At 39.9% G+C, this 18552-nt stretch overlaps 1 non-coding gene across 1 annotated transcript; it reads left to right on the plus strand.

Moving 5' to 3' along the window:
* The first annotated feature begins 386 nt into the window (after window positions 1-386).
* Window positions 387-505, plus strand: LOC145396121 (5S ribosomal RNA). The gene has a single exon (XR_013896731.1). It is a non-coding gene; the product is annotated as a 5S ribosomal RNA (ribosomal RNA).
* Window positions 506-18552: the final 18047 nt, after the last annotated feature.

An 18552-nucleotide genomic window follows, 5' to 3' on the forward strand; every position in this document is an offset into this window, starting at 1 on the left:
TTTTTTCTTCCATTCAAGATTTTTTCTTTTTTTTATTCGCAGTGCTCGAGGGATTCTTGTACTTTTACTGTCTCTGACCATAATCTTCTCTGTGCTCGCCACATGAGCTCTGAATTTTAACTGTGACTGTGTTTAATTACTAGCATCGTTTCCTAGATAATTTTGAATGTATAATTTTGGGGAAGAGTTAGAGGATAATAACAAGGATACAGCTGATGATGATGGTGATTGTGATGTATATCTAGACCAGTTTAAAAAGTCATACCATGGAGATTTTGGAGATTCGTAGCTTTAATAAGATGGCGCTTTGTATAATCATTTAAGTCTGTCAGGACAGGGAAACAATATTTAGGTTAAAGGTAAATTAATGATGGTGATGATAAACTGCCAACGGCCATGCCACGTTGAGTACACCGCTTCCCATCCGATCAGCGAAGTTAAGCAACGTTGGGTCTGGTTAGTACTTGGATGGGTGACCGCCTGGGAACACCAGATGCTGTTGGCATCCCTACGTGTCAAGTGGGGTTGGTGGAGGATTAGTGCCCCTCCCTGTAAAACAATTAACTCTGAGCCCTTGGCCACCCTATTTGGGATGCATGGCGTCTGGCAATGGATGGATGGATGGATGATAAACTCTGATGAATGTGGTTGTGTGTGCCGTTATTAGATTTGCACTTTTCCATTAATAGGTTATTGTGTTTCTGAAGAAAATGTAAGTATCAAAAATAGGGTTTGGATAATGCTGTTGGTAATGATGATAATGATGATGCTGGTATTGCTGGTGGAAATAACATACCTCGGTCTAGTTCCAATATGTTAACTTGTGGATGTGCCATTACTTTAATAGTTTGTGTTATTGGAAATTTTTATTCAGTATTTGTGGGAAACATGGCTAGGACGATAACTAAGACGAAAATTTTGAGTTGCCTCAGTATTTTTACTTGGAGATTTGTAACTTGGTATATTCGAACATCTGGAGAAAGTTTTTGTGTATTTGCGTTTCCCTTCGTGTTTATAAGAAGGAAGTTTGGTTACGAAGCAAATAAAGATGGTAACAGCAATGAGACATTTTCTTGCCTGATTTCACTATTTTCTCCCGTGATTTTTTCCCTTTGAGTCACAGTATTGGATAATAGTTATTTTTTCCGTATCTGCATTTACCCATAACCAATAATTAATGGGAAATATTGGTAATAAAGAAGAGGAATTTAAATTGCTGTCCATACTCTTGCTTCACATTCATACATAGATAGGCTACATACCTTACATATGTACAGTATATACATACATAAATACATACATGCATGCATACATACATGCCTACATACATACTATACATACATTCATAAAAAAGTGTATACATGTATATATATAGATACTGATGTAGATCGATAGACAGAGTGAGACAGACAGACAGAAGACAGGCAGATAGAGAGACACAGAGAGATGGGTTGACAGACAACCTGATATTTAGTAAGTTGCATACATACCTAAAGTACAGTTCTTTACCACCGGCACTTGCACTGGTTCTATAGGCGATTGATGTCACGCACAGCACTAATTTGCAGCACCTGATTGGAGTGTACCTGGTAAAGCTGTATTATAAGGCTATGGTGATATATACTTGTCAGTTATTATTATTATTATTTTTATTATTATTATTATCATTATTATTATTGCCCGCCTTGCAAGGGGGAACAATAATGTTTTTGCCTACTTCAGTGTGTGTGTGTGTGTGTGTGTGTGTGTGTGTGTGTGTGTGTGTGTGTGTGTGTGTGTGTGTGTGTGTGTGTGTGTGTGTGTGTGTGTGTGTGTGTGAGCGTCTTTACTGTGCTAAGTTAAACTCCGCTGATGGCAGCAGGAAGGATATACAAGGCTGGTAACCCACTAATGGTGTTCATGAACGCCCTACAACCTCTTCACAATGAAAGATCTCTTATCAGAATCTAAATCACTTTGAATTACCAACAATTAGCTGAAATTACGTCATTGTATTGAAGGGTTAATAATTTCAGTACGATGACGCACTACTACACTGTATGCTCGTAAGTTGCTGTGACACACACGTTTGTCTGTCTGTCTGTCTGTTTCTCTCTCTCTCTCTCTCTCTCTCTCTCTCTCTCTCTCTCTCTCTCTCTCTCTCTCTCTCTCTCTCTCCTTGGGGGGTTGGGGGGAAAAGGAACTTGCTATCTAATTCTTGCTGCTCATCAGACGATTTCTTTTCTCCTTACGTGTCTGTCTTAACTATGTCTTAGTCTTTTGGCGAACAACAGCTGAACAAATTATTCGTAAACAAAATACACCGGTGTGTAAGCATACAATTTTTGACAGCTGTGAACAATGGGTCCTTAGTTACACAAATACTTTTGATTATGAACTGTAAAATTAGTTCTGCAACGCTAAAAACAAACCAGTGACAACAGAGTGTATCGTTTACATATGACACACGTTTAATTAGTCTCTTTCATTGAAGGCATATACGGTAATATTTCAGCTCTCCACAACCTGGTGGATAACTGTATAATCCTGCGTTTCGTGAATTTCCATATTTTCTAAATGCAATCCCATCCATCGTGTGCCGGTCCTTTCCCCTCCCCAGCGTCCTCAAGAGCAATTATTCCATCGCTCTCCACCCCCAGCAGCATCACAGCCAGACACTGACAAGTAATTGTTCCTCTTTTAGGCAACTGGCGGGGCGTCATAGGGTCCAATATCCTGTCAGATGGTCCTCCTCTACACAACACATTCACAGACCAAGTGGCCATTGGTGCTTCAGGTGCTGACGCCACAGGTGAAATTTACATTTACCTTCTGTGTTTGCCCCAGGACAGTTGATTGGTGGACACGAGAGGTCACTAATAAAACTGAATAGAGTCATCTAACTACTGTATAACAAAAACTTAATTTATACCGTCGTCGGAGGTGCTTTGGAAGCGATAGAATTCCTTCACGCCTCGAGGCTGAATTATGTTCTTCCTATGTGCCAATAATAACAACAAAATAGTTGGTATTTTTGTCTCCGAGTGTGCCATTTTCCCGTACTTTCTTTTCCCCCAGATAATACCTTCATCATCATCATCTGTATCAGACTTGTAATTGATTGCATCGCAGTCGTAGCCGAGCTGTGGTAGACAGTGAGTAGATCTGTAGGACATAACCTCAGTTTACTTGTTTTCGATGACAGGAGAAAGATAAAGAGTAATACTGGGGTTTGTAGTTTGTGGTTTATTTTTTCAAGGGGATATCTCAAAATTTACACTAAGTTAATTTCACGAGCCTGGCCCCTTTTACCCCACGGTGCTTCTCTCTCTAGAGTCTAGACCCCCATTCTCGCTAGCTCTCCTGTTTCCTTCTCGCTTCTATCTCCCTTCTGCTTCAGCCTCCTAACTCCTTCTCTCTCGTATAGTAGAGTTTGTGTCACGTGTGATGCACAGTTGAGTAGAACATTCTGGATTCTGGTGGCTTTCCTATCAGTCGTCATGAGGTGTTGTATATGGCATATTGTGCTGACTGGCATTCCTCGCTGAGAAAGAGTGCGAATGTCACTTCCTCCAGGCCCTAACCATGACTTTGAATTAACCTCTAGATTATCTATGTATGCTAGCAGCTACTATGCATTGTTTTATGATACTGTAGAGTCCTGTCACATCATCATCATCATCATCAATAGTTTTACATCAACCTCCCTTATGTTGTGACATCTCTAGCTGCAGACTGACATAGCTCTGGGAAGGACCAATGTCCTCCTCAGTTACTCGTATTCTCTTCTGCTATTTTGCCTTCAGAGTTCAGAACCCCGCCCCCCTTCTCTCTCTCTCTCTCTCTCTCTCTCTCTCTCTCTCTCTCTCTCTCTCTCTCTCTCTCTCTCTCTCTCTCTCTCTCTCTCTCTCTCTCTCTCTCTCACACACACACATATACAAATCACATTTTTTTTTTTTTTAAAGGAACTGACTGAAGGTCAAAGTTGCAGGGCAAAGTCAAATGTTCTTCACTAAGAGCAGACGGTGTGTTACTGCTGGACTCGGTGTGCTTCTTTTTCCTGTTCTTTTACCCAGGAGACAACGACAGGTCTCTTAATGGCTGAGTAAGGTCGTCTGTCGAGAGCAAAAATACAACAGCAATGCTTGTCTAGTGGTCTTGGGGTTAACCAGGCAGAATATTGCCAAAAACGGCACCAACCAACCTCTTGTTACCCCCAGTAAGGGGTAGGGAGCTGAGGCTGGGTTACTGATGTCCAGTACATTTAGCAATTTCAGTACGATTTGTTCTTATGACAATATTTACTATCTACATCCCACCACCATACCATATTCTTCAACTCAAAAAGCACCATCTCTCGTATGGGAGGTCTGGTATATGATCCATTTCATAAAAGTAATGGTTTGATATGAAGACAAAAGAATAATTGCAAAACAAGTGGATGCCCCAGTTTAAACATTCTGGTATCCTTTATTAGTGAATTTCGATATAGAGATTATTCACCCGAATATAATACTTAATATTTTGCCTCCGCCAAAGAGGTTGTGTTTTTCTTGGCGTTTGTGTATTTGTTTGTTTCTGTTAGCAGGATTACTCAAAAAGATATGAGCGGATATTGATGGAATTTTGTAGAAGGGTGGGTCATGGGCCAAGGAAGAAACGATTGTATTTGGGGGAGGATCCTCATCTGGATCCGGAATATCAAGCACAAAAAGTTCTCAATGAACTTCAAAGAAATATCGTGGATAGATGGGCCATGGACAAAGAAAGAATTTATTAAATTTAGGGATGGATCCGGATCCGGACCCGGATTCTATATTCACAGATCCTGATCAGGATCCTTTTTAATGGCAATGGCATTGGCGGAGGTATGCACTCCCTGAGTGCTTTCTAATTTATGTGATGTTTCTTACTCAATAAACCTAAAACAAGTGGTGTATCAGGCACAATAAACCTTGCCCAACAGCACTGATTTTATTGCTGTTAAATACTGACTCGTTTCTGTCATTTAGTGTCATGCACATTTAACCCATTTGCCCCCAGCGTCCTCAATATAGGACAGAACTGGGCATTTTCAAAAGTTAATAAAGAAGGGAATTCTGGGTTAGGGACCTATGAGCTTCACTACTATAAACCGATAGGCGCAGGGCAGTACGCTTAGTATCCTTCCAGCAAAATTCCTCACACAGGAACCTGGGAGTCATTGGATTAAAGTCTATGGTAATGGTACACATGTTTTCAGGTTACGCCCCCTGAAAATCCGCGATCTTGCATTTGACCTCTCAAGATCACTCAAGATCAAAGGTCATGCTGCCAAGTGAAAGCCCATATGAGACTTCTGTATCTTGGTAATAGTAAATATCTCTACCTTGTACGAGTTTCGAGTTATAGCCCCCCGAATATCCGTGACTTTGAGTTTGACCTTTCAAGGTCACTTACAGTCAAAGGTCAAGGTACCAGTTAAAAACCCATATAGGACTTCCTATATGTTGATGATAGTAAATGTCTCTCTATCTTAACCAGTTTCAAGTTATAGCCCTCTGATTATCCGTGACCTTGAGTTTGACCCTTCAGGGTCATTCAAGGTTAAAGATCTTGGAGCCAAATGAAAGCCCATATTACGAGTTCCTGTATGTTTCTCATAGTAAATATCTCTATCTTCAACCGTTTTCATGTTATAGCCCTCTGAAAATCCATGACCTTGATTTTGACCTTTCACGGTCACTCGATTACCTCCAAAATTTAATCACTTTCTTTGGGGAGCAGTGACCACATACCCTGAAAGTTTCATCCAATTTCATTCAGCAGTTTTTCCTTAATGTTGCTAACAAACAAACTCGACCAAAAACAATACCTCGCCAGACTCCGTCCGAGCGAGGTAATGAAAAGAAAGAAAATAACTAGTCATATCGATGTACCAGTCCAAATATTTTACGGTAATACAACTTTCTATCTTTTCTTTTTTTAACTTAATGGATCATTCCTGTATAATAAAAGTGATTTTTCTTTACTTTTTTTCTCACGGCATTTTGCCTTATAAGCTTGCATTTCCGGCGAACAAAAAGAATGGCTCATATTTCATGTGGCCAAATGAGAAAGAGTGACAGGGTGTGTAACTGGTTGGTGTGAGTTACTGTTGGAGAAAGCAAAACTGTTATAGGTGAGGGTCATATTTTTGGTGAAGGGTTACATTCATGGTACATCCATGAAAGACTTTCACAGGGCAACACTGCCGCTGATGCAAGTCATGTTGGCAGACAAAAATAATGCTTCTACAAAGAATAACATTTAGGCAGCAATGAAAAAAGAAAGCTGACAGATGAAAATAATTTTGCAAGAAGTGGTGAGTTTTTTTTTTTTTTTTACGTGTCCGACTCTGGGCAAAGGCTTCAGGGCCTATTTCTTGGGGGCAGTGACGTACTGTACCTATTCCAAGGCCCAGTAGTCCTCCTACACCTCCACATGTCACCACTTCGGCGCTAACACCCACCATCCATATTGAATACATGCTAGGGCTGTCTCATACAGGACTGGTGTATTGGTATTAGCAGGGGTATTTTTGCAACATGTCGGCGGGTCATCTGGTAGATCAGGCAAGTCTGCTTTTAGTAATTTCAAATCCTTAAACTGTTCCCTGCCCCAACCGGGATTCGATCCTGGGTCCATTAGGACTGCAAGCCGCCTCTCTACCGATTCAGCCACCGCCTCCCCCTGAAAGTGATGTAAAATATCTTGTCACACGAAAACTATTGGACAAAATACAAACTGGCAACAAATAAAAAAGAAAGTTTTTGTTGGATATACTCGTTGTATTGAAGAAAACAACAAAATGTTAGCATTAACATAACTACAGGTGAAAATAGTGTTGCTAGGATGAGAAGAATCCTGGCAGTATGAAGAAAGCATTGAACTGAATACAAAGATTTTGATCTGTGATTCACAAGACATTAAGCAGGAAGGGGAAAGAGGCTGATTCCTGTGCTATGTATCTATTTACAGCCAGAAGCCTTAACAAAATCGCCTCCATGCCTCCCTGTTCCTGGCATTTCACTATCCGTTCACTACACACGTGAAAGAAACGAACAAATGCACAGACAGACACTTCTGCTTGTCGCGAATTCCGACGTTTCACGCAGTCTCGTCGCGTGCAATCGCAAAAAAACAAATTGTTTGGTATCTTTCTGACACTACCTGGACTTACCTTACACCAACCTGATACAAAAAAGATTAGTTCGATATATGTTCCTATTCTCTTGAAAGAAACGAACAAACGCACACACAGACAGACACAGCTTGGCCTTATTATTAAGATGCGTCCATACGACCTCACTCAAATTCGGGAAGACCTCGAAGTGAACAGCTTAGAAGCTGTCTCCATTTATTGTTCCTTACAGTGATGACATTTCTTCATTCTGATTCTCGCTTTTGCAATGGAATTTCATTCAACCTATGAAGGAAATGTCGAACTGGAGAGGTTATCAGTCCCAATCTACTTTGCCAGTGGCAGTGACAATATGTTCAGTGGTGTATACTTATCATATTGAGATAACCTTATTTCGTTTTCATTATATTTAATGTAGGGAACTATCCTGGTCAGAATATATTCTCAACTCTTATAAAGTACCAGTAATATATTTTAAATTTTGCTAATTTCACGGTCCAGTAATTGGGCTTGCATCTGAGGCCACAGCAACTACTTTCCCATTTCATTCTATTTAGTACCAAACTAAATAACTTCATTGACAGTACTGAATACTATTTTCTTCGTCTCTCCTGCCTAAATGGTTCTCTTCGTGTCTTTCCCATAGGTAAAGGTGAACTCTTACCCATGGTTTGCTTCTGATTCCACTCCTGACGACTTACAGTAAGTAATGTTCCACCATCTCCTCCCACTGGGATATAGTCATCCTTAATAATGAGGTCTCATCGCGAGGGGCACGTTATATTTCTGATACCCCAAATATTTGTTCCTTCACTCCGGCGACGTGTTTCTCCATTAGGTAATTTGCAGTTATGGACGATTTTAACCACCGTTGATGCATCTGCTATTTAAAAAAAAGTCAATAACTCCTTGCCGATATCTTATATTCTGAAGCACACTTCATCTTACAGACTGTTCTTATGGGCTCCGCAAGGATGTCCACTGACGAGTTTCATAATTTCCCCTCAGCTTCCTGGTCATTATCTACTCTCTCCTTACTATTCATTCTCCAAACTGCCTTTCAACAGCTTTTGTCATTCCAACTGTGCCTTCATAATCAAGTTTCCTGTCTGAGACATATTTTGACGGTACTGCAGATGATCCTAGCTTTTCTCCTAAATATGACAACTATATGGTTACGTATGGTTCTTGTCTTCCATCTGTTCTACCTTTTAGACATCAGTTATCTTCTGAAATATTCTGTAAATCTAATCCTGTCAGCTCGTATGTTCATTCCATCTTCAATATTTACTTTGTGATGCAATCCTCACAAGCCAATTCCTAACTCAAGTGAGGAAGGGATGGCATCCACAGACTTGAGATATCCTCATTTTTCTGTCTTAGACAAAATTAACAACATAGCTCAGGAGTCCAGAACCTTGATTTCCCCGGCTCTTTAACCACAGATATTTTTTTCATCTGTTTATCAATGACTTTAATGGCACTCAGATCAGTCGTTCATCACCTTACTGTATTCTCTGCCCTCTTGCTCACAATTTTTGTCAGACATATCACAGCACATGTTTTCCAAGAAGCTTTTTAGAAAGTTTGGTTTGTCTTCCTGCTTGGTTTCTAATTCCCAAAAGTTCCTGATTTGCAAAACGGTATGCAATATAGGCCCCCCACCCGTGTGTGTGTGTGTGTGTGTGTGTGTGTGTGTGTGTGTGTGTGTGTGTGTGTGTGTGTGTGTGTGTGTGTGTGTGTGTGTGTGTGTGTGTGTGTGTGTGTCTATAAGGGGTAGAATCGCGTAAGTACACTATAACCATGCTGAATTCTGAAGTTTTTCATATTATAAATTCCTCTAGTCTAACTGACTTCCTTCAATCTCTCTCCCCAGCACAGTATTGCTAACTGTCTCTGTATTATCGGTATTACTTTGTGTTTCTCAAATATCTTCTCTCTATAGCTGGCACGCAGTACCGTTCCATTCATATGTTTTCATCGCTACTCCTGACCTAAGAGAGAGAGAAAGAGAGAGAGAGAGAGAGAGAGAGAGAGAGAGAGAGAATTAGTCAGCATTCTCATTCTTTAGAATACACAGCTGATCAACTGTTGCTTGGACTGTCTTTCCCTCTCCAGTTTCCTACCTTTGTTTCCTCACACACACACACACACACACACACACACATACACACACACACACACATATATATATATATATATATATATATATATATATATATATATATATGTGTGTGTGTGTGTGTGTGTGTGTGTGTGTGTGTGTGTGTGTGTGTGTGTGTGTGTGTGTGTGTGTGTGTGTGTGTGTGTGTGTGTGTATATCCATCATCCAGCCCTACAGTACATTGCCCCAGGAGGAGCATAGAAGCCCGGGGCTTAGCATCTGGTCCTGACATTTAAAATGAGAGTGACCAGCCTCACTCATCCCTGAGTGGCATTACATGGGCAATAAACCCCAACCATCCCTTGGATATAAACCTTCTCCTGCTCAATCCGACTGGAGGCCAATAATTACCCACTAAACCACCAGACGCCAATATTTGGTTATATGGTTATCACCCAGCGTGATAAATGGTTTCCTAGTGTACAGGAAACCATTTGGCTTGTCACTCAGTGTAGAGTCACCCACAGGCAGAAGGAAGAGGAAAGAATGAAGCAAAGAAAGACAGAAGAGGAAGTGTAAAGTCACTAGTAGGCAGAAGGACGAGGAAAGACAGAAGATGATGGAAGGAAAGCAGGATGGAGGAGAGGAAAGGGCAGGAACCAGAGAGCAGCACTACATCGAGTGAGTGGATGGTGAGCCTCCCATCTACCACACACACACACACACACACACACACACACATATATATATATATATATATATATATATATATATATATATATATATATATAAGGAAAAGTTATCAATTAACGTGTAGTGAATACATTTTTTTGTGCAGATTATTGTTCTAGGAAGGGAGGTATCACTATACGAGTATTTGTAAATACTGTATGTTCGTTGGAGAAGGTTATCTACAAGGTGTGTTATCCTGCCTCTGTTGTGCGTGTACAAATGACCAGCTATATGATCATCAAGAAACCAACAGGCTTTACAGGAGAAGGCGAGGCGTCTCCTGATAAGATTGTTCATTTCTGCAGGTGTCTGGGTCTGGGGTGCCATATAAATATCAGTTCATGGTTTTTAATTAAGATCCTAAAGGCTAGAATATCTTTTCTCTTATTCTAAATATCTCGTGACAATTTAGGGAAGTCTTCTAATTGGAACTACAAAATAATTAATCCTTTCACTACAAATTTTATTCAAGATTGGGAGGAGCCCCGTATGTGATGTGTTTACTGAAGGATCTATATTGGTCATCAAGCAACCAACAGCTTTCTACAGGAGGTGAAGCTTCTCTATGCTGGTCATCAAGCAACCAACGGCTTTCTACAGGAGGTGAAGCTTCTCTATGCTGGCCATCAAACAACAAACAGCCTTCTACAGGAGGTGAAGCTTCTCTGTACTAGCTATCAAGCAACAAACAGCCTTGTACAGGAGGTGAAGCATTTTCCTGATGAGCTCGTTCCTCTGTGGTAATGCCTTGACCTGGAGAAGACGTGCACCGATGGTCTTCACTTAAACCCGCCTCGCTTAACCCTCTCAGGAAAGGTGCCGTTTTCTTTCCATTTTCTATCTAACGCCAGGTGCTTATTTTTTATTTATTTATTTCTTATTTTTTAGCTCGTATGAATCTGTTTTATTGGTGGGTGGAGGACAGCCTCCGATGCTAGCTGCGATTTTTCTTCTGCTTCTCTTAATCCAAGGTCACCCACAGCTCTCTCATTCTCTCCCAGATTTACAATATTCCAAATACACAGCATACCTTATTCAGAAGTTTGCTCACTTTTATCGCTTTTATCCCACCCATGTGTGTTTTCCTATCACTAAAAGCACCACAAGTTTAGTTCTGTTCCTGGTAAGGAACAATGCTCCGTCTCTGCTGGTTTTTCTGTGAGAACATCACATCTATAAACTTTTCCTTCACTCACGTATCAACCAACACAAAGTTCAACAGTGATCTTGGCCTCCACTCCACTCGTCCATGTGAAGTAAAAAAAAGTACCTTCTTTAATTCCGTGTTTCCGGTCATCAGTCCTCACGTACTTTCAGAAAAGTATGCAAATAGTCTGTTCATTCCATGAACCAACTGCACTTCCGTTGCATGAATCTCTCTCTCTCTCTCTCTCTCTCTCTCTCTCTCTCAATAGCCCACACTCGCTAGCGTTGCCGTTATCCCCCAAATGTATTGTATGTCCAGTGCTGGGGGAGCAGGTAGAAAGGCAGGGCAGGGAAGGGCAGGGCAGGGCGAGCAGGTCAAGGAAGTTACGTTTGCCAGTAACAAGCCACAACAAGTACCACCGCACATGTCAGCTTTGGACACGGCTACTGTGAATAATACTCTTGTTGTAAATCCCTCTTACTTAATAATTTTGGTAAAAATCGTGCAAAAGATAAACTGTCGATGTGTCGCCGTGTCCAAAACTTATTATATATCGGACGATGAAATTCTCTGCGAACAGGTTTGGCTTGTGTAAAAACATGCCTTTTTCTAACTAAGGTAATCACATAGTGCAGTTGGAGCAGAATAAGACACCTACGTTTAGAAGTACTACTTTCATATAACACAAACTTTGCCTCATTTCATAACACTCCATGATCAGTATCTCGTCTATGTTGTAGGCTACAATAGCATCTGTTGGGATTAAACACTTTCATTTCATACTAATGCTTTTCAACCTCTTGTTCAACCCTCTAAAAGTCTCCCCTACATACACCTTATTACAACATGCGCTTGAAACTTCCAACACACTTGCTTAATTTTGTACTCCTGAAGTACATTCCTGAAGAAGCCAGCCTTGGCGAAACTTTGAAATATACTGGGCCCCTACTCTGCCCTTTGTGTCTTCTTCATCGAAGTTGTCGCCGCCTACGCTGGATTCACCATATTTTACTGGGAAAAACACTTCCCACGGCCAGGATATATGGCTACATACTGTTTCCTCCCTCGACACATTTTTTTTAGATTATGTGCAGTTTTTACACACAGATTCTAAGGGTATTAGTGAGTAACAAACTCTGAAAACCAGTTATGTTAATGTGTAGATATTTCTATGATACTTTACGAGTTGATGAAAATGTAACAGCATGTTATATATAGTGGATGGTTTTACCCGCCAAATGAAACCTTAATTTTTTAATATTTTCGTTTTGTGTAACATTTTTACTTAGAGTACTTTACTCTCCTACTGAGGATACCATGCATACTACGAAATCAGTATGTGTATGTACATGTTGTGGTTAAAGCCGGAAATAGGTATAAACTAAACGTCAGAAAGACTGTATGGTACAAGTAGTATTACCTTGGCAAACTTGTTTGAACATGCAAATGCTGGGGAAAACCCGAACTGCATGACTAGAATATAATTAACTGAAATTATACCTAAGAATTACAATCAGCACTACTTTCAACAACAGTTCTGTTAGAGAATTCCAGGTATACCTGGATTTTAATAAAATAATTGTATATTTAAAACTATTGAATGTATTTATACTGAGAAAGCAAACGCAAAAACAAGACTCTAATTTCTCACTGTCTTTTACAGGGCAGGTGTATCTGTTAGGTGTTGTCATCCTGCACCCCACACTACAGAGTGCAGTCATCCTTGATACAGAAGGATGAGACAGGCTGCAACATCATCATCACATTCTTTACAAATTATCGTCAAAAATTCGGGACTCTATCCACACTTTGGTGCTCTCAGTTTTAATAATTGGCCCCAGTGGTTTATGTGTGAACCGCGGTATTAGGTAAGCTCATTATTACACCATTTTGGCCGAACCGGCCCTAGACTGGGCCACCTTAGTCTAGAACATTTCATTAAACATACTCAGAGCTTAATAAATACTCGGCTGAAAACAACACGAATAAAATACTGAAAAATGATCAGAGAGCACAGCGTCTCCTCGCACGAACTTGACCTTGGGTCGTGACCCTGACCTTTGTTTGACCTGCACCAACATCAAAAAGCTTCCCATTCCCATATACAGGATACGTACCAAGTTTGAGCTCAGCTGGATCAGGCATTTATGAGATATCGCCCTTCCATCAACTTAGATCTTCATCTGTGACCTTAACGTTTGATTGAGGGTGGTGAGGGAAACACATCTGTAAATTACCACCAAACCTACGAGTCCATGGTGGAGGATGAAAGTGAAGAATCAAGGAATGATTAAGAGATGTGACTGACATGTACAAAGTAACAGAGCCGTGAGGATAAACACACACACACACACACACACACACACACACACACACACAGGAAGGTAGTAGAACCATGTCATGACAAGTATATAAACAAGATGATAAAGTTGATGTACTCAAATGTGGATGGAATGGTATATAAATTACTAGAGATGAATGATTATGTCAGAGAAAATGAACCACAAATAATATGCCTAACTGAAACAAAATTAACACCAAGGATATCCAATGACATACTAAACTTAGAGGAATACAATATATGGAGAAGAGACAGAAATTTAAAAAAAGGAGGAGGAATTATAATATTAACTAAGAAAAATCTAAAAGTCAATGAAATAAAACTAGATATACCATCACAAGTAGAACTGATTGCAGTAGAGATCAACACATCTGAAGGTAAAGTAATTGTAGCCAATTTGTACATGCCACCCAGATCAAACACATGGGAAAGAGATGAATATGAGGACCTGGCAGAGAGTACAATTCAGAGTTTAAGATCATTGCTACATAAAATGGAAGAGAAATCAGAAAGAATTATACTAACTGGGGATTTCAATACAAATATAAATTGGAATACTCTAGATATAATTAGCCAAGAAAGCTGTTGGGACCAAAAGCTCCTGGATCTCGTACAAGAGTTCTTCCTAACGCAACATGTGAGGGAAACCACAAGAAAAAGAGGACTTGATGTACCTTCAGTGCTAGATCTAATATTTACTAGGCAAGAAAATGATATTGACAGTTTAATATATCACCTTCCACTCGGCAAAAGCGATCATGCAGTACTAAATTATAACTTCAGGATAGCATATGACATAGTAAACAGCAATGACAGTTACAAAAAGAGCCTAAACTATAAAAATGGAAATTATCAAGACCTAAAGAGGTATTTCTTAGAAGTTGATTGGGAAAATGAGCTTAGAGGACAAGATTTAAATGCTGTATATAAAAAATTCTGTGAATTTTGTGAAATAGGAGTCCAGAAGTACATCCCACAGCACAAAGAAGCAGATAAGAAAATACAGAAATGGTTCAATACAGAATGTAAAAAATCAAAAGAAAGAAGAGATTTGTTGTGGAATAGATACAGAAGACATAATAGTGAAAGGGCGTATAATAATTACAAACAGGCAAGAAACGATTATACAAGAATAAGGAGGGAAGCCCAAAAACAGTTTGAGGAGGATATAATAAATAAAAGTAGTGATCAACCAAAGCTGTTTTACAGCTATATCAGAAGCAAAACCAAAGTAAAAGATATCTATCTATCTATCTATATACCTAGGCTGCTTCCCCCAAGGAAAGGGAGGTAGCCGAGACAGGACGACTCACTCTCCATTTACTCATCCATTCAAACACATTCATTCGCATCTTAGCCCCAAAGGGGAGAACGGACAGATCCTCACCGCATCACACCGCACAAGGGTCAACTGCGCAATGCAAGCAGTGACATCCACAGCAGGGCCCGACAGCAGAACTGGTTTACCCCTGCCACATCATAACAGACCCATCCCCTTACCCGCACCTGACCTGACTAGCTGATCAGAGTAAAAGATATAATACAATTAATTACGGACGAGGGAATCACTTATACACAAGAGAAAGATATTTGTGAAGCACTAAATAAGAATTTCCAATTAGTTTTTACAGAAGAAAAAAATGTTGAGAGGGACTATGTGGAACATGCATGTCCACACATACTACCAGATATACAAATAGCAGAAAAAGTAATACAGGAGGAGTTAAGTAGATTAGACAGAGGAAAAACAAGTGGTCCTGATGAAATTTCATGTTGGGTACTACGAGAATGTGCAAAGGAGTTAAGTAAACCATTATTTTTAATTTTCAAGAAATCCTTGAGTCAAGGTAAACTACCTGATATTTGGAAAAAAGCAAATATTGTCCCCTTATTCAAGAAAGGAAATAGACAAAATCCACTCAACTACCGACCAGTATCACTGACCAGTGTTGTAAGTAAGGTATTAGAAAAGCTTATAAGAAAAGCTTGGGTAAATCATCTAGAAGAACACAGTATGATAACAGAAAGACAGTTTGGTTTCAGAAAAGGAAAATCATGTGTTACTAATCTGTTAAGCTACTATGACAGAGTAACAAACACAATACAGGAAAGGGAAGGATGGGTGGACAGTATCTATTTAGATTTCAAGAAAGCTTTTGACACAGTACCACACCAAAGACTTTTATGGAAACTGTACCATCAAGGAGGAATTCGAGGCAAACTGTTTTGTTGGATGCAAGACTTTCTCATAAAAAGAGAAATGAGAACAGTACTAAGAGGAAACTACTTATCATGGAAAGAAGTGACTAGTGGAGTACCACAGGGTTCAGTGCTGGCACCAATCATGTTTTTAGTGTATATAAATGATATAAACAGTAACACTGGAAATGAGAGCTATCTGAATATGTTTGCAGATGATGGTAAAATACAAAGGAGAATTACTAACACAGACTCTTGTAAAGAGCTACAAGAAGAATTAAATAAACTTCATGAATGGAGTAGTACATGGCAAATGGAATTCAATGTGGACAAGTGTCATGTAATCAAGTTTGGTTAAAGTGGAAAAAGACATGATTGGGATTATAAGTTAGGAAATAAAACCCTATACACATCAGAAAGAGAGAAAGACCTAGGTGTGATTATCAATAACAGACTATCTCCGGCTGACCACATCAGCGAGAAGGTACGGAACATGTATACACTGATTGCAAATATGAGAATAGCATTCACATACATAAATGAAGACATGCAAAGAAGGATAATAACATCATTCATTAGACCAACCCTGGAATATGCATCAGTAGTCTGGAGTCCTCATCTCAAAAAGCACATAGACAAGATTGAAAAAGTTCAAAGGGCCGCTACAAGATGGATACCAAGCTTAAGAGACCTAAGCTACGAAGAAAGACTAAATAAACTGAATCTACCAACACTACAGGAGAGAAGGAAAAGAGGTGACATGATAATGCTATATAAGTGCATATCAGGGAAGGAGAAAATAGACATAAATGATTACTTAACATATGGAGAAGTATCAGCAAGAGGACACTGCAAAAAACTGCATAAGAAGAGAGGTGATAAAGACGTAAGGAAATTCAGTTTCCCAAACAGAGCAATTGATCAATGGAATGCACTACCAAATGAAATAGTGTGTGCCAAAACAATTCACAAATTTAGGGATATGTACGACAAATATGGTTTAAGACATGGGACAGTACGAGCTTGACTCATTCCTGTAAAGATACAATTAGGTAAGAACAATTAGGTAAGAACACACACACACACACACACACACACACACACAAACACAGAGAGAGAGAGAGAGAGAGAGAGATTCTTTTAATGCCGACACACATCCTAAATAGTCCATAACAAAGGATAGATGACTTACTAATATGATTGACCAGCAAAAGCAAAACGAAATGATATAGACAGGTGAGAACGCCAAGACAAAAATAATGTGTTTCGATAAATGACAAGAAAAACCTGGCGGGTCTGTAGCCGATGATGGCGGTGAGGAATCAAGAAAACGCCAGCATGAACTGTCCACCGAGAGCCCCAGTGTCAATATCTCTGCCAGACGGCGCTGTTCACGTGAGGAACAGCCACTTGCTGCAGTCCCTGGAAGCTCTCTGGCTCATTGTCACGTTCCTGATGGCCTTGTGATTTCTGCAATACTTACGATGATCGTGGGAGATGTTTGTGTGTGCCGAAAGTGTCCTCAAACTCCATCATAACTACGATTGGAGAGGCGAAAAATATATTGCTGCCACCGTCGCCATAGTCTGGAAAAATTATATAATGATATCACCGTCGCCACAATTACACGATTGGGAAGGCTTGAGAAATACACAGGTAAAGTAGTAAGCACATCCAATACATGAATTAAACACCTAAAGAAAATGACCATGACGTTCATACAAAGAACTAGCCTTCAAAAAAGTAAAATAAACTTTCAGTATGGCATAACACCATCCTATCCCAGGGATAGGGTCGGATCGGTCATCAATACACAGGACAGGATTGTCAGTGCCCCTTCGTATTCAGGGACGCTCACCAAGAGTCATCCTTGCAGTTGGGTTAGTTACTTGTTAGTACAAGAATGAAATATAGTCTACTACAGAGCTGATACTGTAAAGTGTAATGAAATATTTATTAATATTATACAGTAGGTAAAAATTAATTGACTTTCCTCTATGGAAATTTGTGCTGAAGTTTATTTTCCACTTAAAACTGTCTCAAATGTCTAATCGTCGAAGGAAATGAAGAGTGAATGTTCCCGCCATTAGAAGTCGAGATAATGTGCATTGTTTCCACCGACGAGGTGCCATGTATTTTATTTCTGCAGTCTCTTGTTATGTTTATCCTTTACAACAGAGACTCTTCGAAATCATTTGAATTAGACAAAGCCCTCATTAACTCCCTTACTACCAGGTGATTATTCTAAATCAGAGTAAAATCGTCAGGTAACTGTATGAGTAAATTCCTATGGCATCTTGTGGCTGACGAGGTTAATGCACCACAAAAAGTGGTTGGCTTACCGAGAAAAAGACATCCACAAACTGTGATGCGTGGGATCACTGAAGGAATGGGAAGGGGTGTTGGAGAGGAATTACAGAGCCTTCAATATCTGACTTTCACCACTGTGTGTGTAAGACTGCAAAAAACGTGGCCTGGGTATTGTAACACAGTATTCACAAAGTATGATGCATCATGGGATGCATCATGGGATGAAGGATATAGAACCTTGAAAACTGATAAATATTGTCATAACCATAGCCTAATTATGTGCATAAAAGCACAGAACAAAAGGTGGCCCAATTGCTGAGATACGGCATTCGCAAAGTGAAGCATCGTAAGGGATGGGAGAGTGTGGAAAAGACAGAGGGGTTGAAAACTGGCAGGAGCCATTCTCGCACTTGGTCCAGTACTGGAATGCACAGTCTGTGGCCCACAGGCCACCTGCGGCCTTCTGTTAACATTGTTCCGGTCCTCAGGATTCTGTGTAATAAATATGAAATGCAATATTAATAGGCAACAGTCATCTTCCTATGGCTTTATAGTCAAGTTTTTTGTTGTTGTTGCCA

This window comes from Coenobita brevimanus, chromosome 34 (genome assembly GCF_032717465.1).
Source record: "Coenobita brevimanus isolate Jiangsu-jjx chromosome 34, ASM3271746v2, whole genome shotgun sequence".
In the NCBI taxonomy this organism is placed as follows: Eukaryota; Metazoa; Arthropoda; class Malacostraca; order Decapoda; family Coenobitidae; genus Coenobita; species Coenobita brevimanus.